The sequence below is a fragment of the Micropterus dolomieu genome, linkage group LG11, assembly GCF_021292245.1.
Source record: "Micropterus dolomieu isolate WLL.071019.BEF.003 ecotype Adirondacks linkage group LG11, ASM2129224v1, whole genome shotgun sequence".
NCBI classification, from domain to species: Eukaryota; Metazoa; Chordata; class Actinopteri; order Centrarchiformes; family Centrarchidae; genus Micropterus; species Micropterus dolomieu.
In genome coordinates, this window is record NC_060160.1 from 11,342,564 (window position 1) to 11,347,139 (window position 4,576).

Consider the following 4,576-nt stretch of genomic DNA (forward strand, 5'->3'; position numbering starts at 1 on the left):
CCTGGTGCTGCTGTATATCCTTAGGGTAGGAGCACAACTGAGGATATGCTGCCTTCCAGTACAATGGTGTGGGTATTTATACCATATCTACCCCTCGCATCATTAAAAAAAACCCCACCATGCAAGTACCTCCCTCCTCAGACTTAAGCTGTAATTAGCAGACAGATCTGCCCAAAGCAGGCATGTCCCATCAGGGTGCCTCCATGTCTTGAATACCCAGACACATGATTATCACTTATTTCAGTCTTCTTCTGAACTAGAAAATAATCATGTTCAAAGCAAAGAAAATAAACAAATGAATACATAAACTAAGAACACAAACAAGCTCTGCGGGTGGACTAAACTTAATCCAATAATGCCTTTACATTTTCAGTTGTGTTACACTTATATTTACAGTTTTTCAGCATCATTTAAAGTTTTTTATGCTCAGGACATGTTTAGATTTATGAACGGTTATAAGACCCCTGTTTAAACATGACAACATCTGAAAATAGTCAAAACACATCTATAAAACAAACAACTCCAGATTTGTAGTGACACCTGTGTTGCTCCACAAAGCTTGCATTGAGAATGTACAGCACCAGACAGATCTGCAAATTTACATCTTGTCCAGCCAGCTGGCGGGGAGACTCGCCTTTACCTTTCCTGCCTGTCTCTACGCCTGCCATGATAAGGTAAACAAGGGAAATGGTGGGGAAAGGTTGTGCAGAGTGCCATGGATGAAAGGTACTGGAGATTTTTGTTGCCTTAGATTGAAAGCAAATAATTATGTAGGAGGGATTCACAAATTTGTTTTTTCATATATTTAGTTTTGTACATTTCCTGATATTATTTGGTCATCTTGTCAATTTGGCTAATAGAAGACAAAGTGGCCTTGATTTCAGTCTCTATTTCAGGATGAACACTTTTTCTTAAGTTGTGTATTTTTGTGCTTCACCCTCAAAACAGCTAATAAAACTACATAAGAATCCATTGGAAAAGACATTTGGGCTTGTTTCTGTGCAGCCTTCTGAATGCAACCCAGTGTGCAACATCCTTCATATGCAGTACTAATGTTTGGACACCAGAGGGCAGGTTTTACTTTTGTACAGCAACTCTCCTGGAAAGAGATGCTGCTACTGCTGCTGCTGCTGCTGCTGCTGCTGCTGCCGAGAAGGGGCCATGCCCCTGTGGTCACTTGTTATTTTTGGTCCCCTCAGTGCATATACATCATCAGAGGTTTCAGGCCTATTCCTACAATTACAGCTACTTTCTGTCATGATGTTGTATTTCCTCAATCAGCTCTATCCTCCAGTATTATCCTCCCTTATCCTCACCCTCCACCTTGCCTTGCTTACTTTGAGTTCCTCCAACTGTAATTTCTCAATTTCAGCCTGGCCGCATGGGAAATGCATACACCCAAATAATCACATGTTCTCAAACACACAAGTAGCCATAAACGATGTGTAGGGTACTCTATGTCCCATCGCCGAATTTGGTCATTTTATTTAGTTCTTCCTGTGTTCTTATAATGTATATACATACTGCTGACAACGTGACTATATTTGGAGAAAATATGATTTGCCTGATTTAGGGCTTCACCAAGTTTCTATATGAGGGGTCTATACAACACATGAGTGTGACAGACGTCTTTCACCGGGCGTATAATTAAAGATTCTTCAACATGAAGCATGTTTGAACCCTTTTTTTTTTAGTAATTTAGACCAAATTATCTGCAATTTTCAAAAGTGCTACCTCCCCTGGCATATAGCACTTAATCATGTTTGGCAAGCTTTGTTGAAGTTAGTGCCTCCTGTCAAATAAAACATAAAAAATAATATTATGTGTGATCTTCATTTCCAAATGTTTGAAATTTTGTTTATAACCAAAACAGGAGTGACGGCTGACAGCAAAGGTGCAGACTGAGTACTTGAGGCGGTGTGATGAAAGAGAAATGTCACATCACATAAGCACATGCCACTCAAGCAAGAGGAGGCTCACTTTTGTGCAAATATCATAAATGCAAGTCATATTTTTCATTTTGGTTGCACATGTTTGGTCTTGCTTTATCATCTGAACAAAATCATATATTTCCTGCAAGTATTCAGCAGCTGAATCTTCCTATTTTGGTTGAATTACCAGTTTAGATATTTTTTAGTTATACTATATTATTTTAAATCTTTTTATGTTTGCGCCTCAAGAGGAGGCGCAGCTATGCCAGATTTAGTCGAATTTGGATAAAATGACAGAGCAAGAGAAGGTGGAGTTAGGATTTTATATGTTTATGGGCACAGATTTTGGTTTATTTATGTTTCTCAAACATACTGCAGCTAAACCACTGTAAAAGAAGCTCTCCGTTTTTAGTCTGATGTTCTGAGAACAATGATTCATCTTTTTATGAAAAAAAACAACAACCTGCATCTGCATGTGAGCCAGTGAAGAGGCAGACACATTCATGCTGAGCCTTGGAATCAGAGTACACTTTGGCTTGAGGGAGACTTAATTAACAATGTAATTTGGATGTTGTTTATAACCTTGCAGCATATTTTTTTGTTTTCTAAACACGCCACTGCACTCATTTGCGAAGGACTTGCGCTTACAGTGGCAGAACTGAAGGCTGTGAAAACATGACAGAGCTCCCTCTGCTCAGCTCATTGCAGTACCACAGCAGCTTGATGTGGTCAGCAGGCTTCATTGTAATAACCATTAGGAATTAGGTTAACAGCCTTCAAAATGAAGACGTCGCTTTGCTTTTATATTGCTGGGAGACCCTCAGTGTAAAATATGCACATGCTTTCAGTTTCATGTCACTTCATACACTTGAAATATGACATAAAACTATTTTGCTGAAGTTAGAAAAATTACAACCCCTCTGCAGAGGACATACACTGGCATTCTGAGGACCTGCTTGTTGTGCAGGCCTTTATCTGTATCTAACAACAGGCTGTAGATTACATTAAATTCCTGCTGGAATACTGCTGGACAGTGTTACTGGCAATGTTAGTGATGTTTGTGCTTGTACTCTACAATGATAACAGTGTTTGGGGGAAAGGTTTTCACATTTTGTCTGTTTTTGTTCACCCAGGAATTGATGTTTCTGGTTTCTTCGCCATGCTGACCGAGGCTCTACCCACACCCAAGAGGAGAACATAATTGGCAGTTGATGTAAGAGGACCCGACCGAGCACGTGAGTTAAGCAACGGCTAAAGATACACCATCACGGCTGGGATACAAATTTAATGTTTCAATAAACTCCACGGACCACTAAGAGCTACTTTAAACTTTATGAATGGCAGACTTGACGGGGGCCCTTGGGAGTGATTGGTGGGCAAATTACAGGGTCCTGAAAACAAACATGGACCCAAATGGAGCCGGAAGTGTAAAAGTAACTGAAAAATGGCGGTGGTGGTGGTAGCCATAGAGATGAGGGCTGATGTCTGGGAGGTCACCAGTTTGAAAACCTAGAATGGCAGGAGGGGTAGAAAACAACAGTTGGATGCCCTTCAAAAATTCCCAGGTGTCAACGCATGTAGCTGTATGAATGTAAATTGTGTGGCCATGCAAGCTTTCCTGAGGTTCAACAATTAGCCAGACCCAACTAAATTGTTCAACATTATTGAACATCATTGTGCACATTAAATTGATTACATATTTAAGTTGCACTCATGGTCTGCTTGTGATGTTATCACCAGTCTGCTGAATGAAGCTGCTGTCACACATACTTCTGAAACTAGCTTGCTTATTGCCACTGCCAGTCAACCAAGTCATCCGAGTGCTGCTTTATCTCGACTATGAGATTTGATTGTTCTATTTCCATAGTTCAATTTGCTGCCAGTTTATTTCTGGAAAGGTCTGACTCAGCAGCAGCAGGAAATCAGAGTTTGAGAGTTGTAGCAGCCAAACACTAATTTAACTAGATGCACTCAGCCAGACAGTTTATGGGGTGCTGAAAAACAACACTTGAGCACACAATGTGCTACAAAGGTAGAAAGGTCAGAACAACATATACAGATATTCTTTTTATCCTTGTTTTGTTTTTCAAGAAGGAAACAATCTTTGCTTTCTCTGATCATCTTGCCTTGTTCCTAATATCTTCAAAGGTAGAAAATTCCCAGTCTAACCGAAGAGAGCCAGAAGTATCTGCTCATTGTGAAATAATTTAAAGATATCAAAGTTAAATAAAACTGCTGTAATGGGATTTTTGGTGCTTAAGTGTAGGTGGCAGAGTCCTGTATTTAAAGATAATGACTAATCTGCTACATCAAACCTGAGAAAATGTCAGGTTTCACTGTCTGTATCAGGCAGCGTCAGCCATTTCACTGCAAATGCCCAAAAAAACTGTCAACGTGTGTGAAGAAGTCTCTATGAAAAACAGGGGGATGAAAACGCCCTGCTCTCTTAATGCAGAGTACACTGCATCAGAGCAGAGGTGGATTTATATTTTACTTTTCAGTTCATAATTATGTTTGACTTAAGCTCATACTGCAGTTGGAATGTGTGTCTGTGTGTGTGTGTGTGTGTGTGTGTGTGTGTGTGTGTGTGTGTGGTGTGTGTGGTGTGTGTGGTGTGTGTGGTGGGGGGGGGGGGGGGGGGTTTG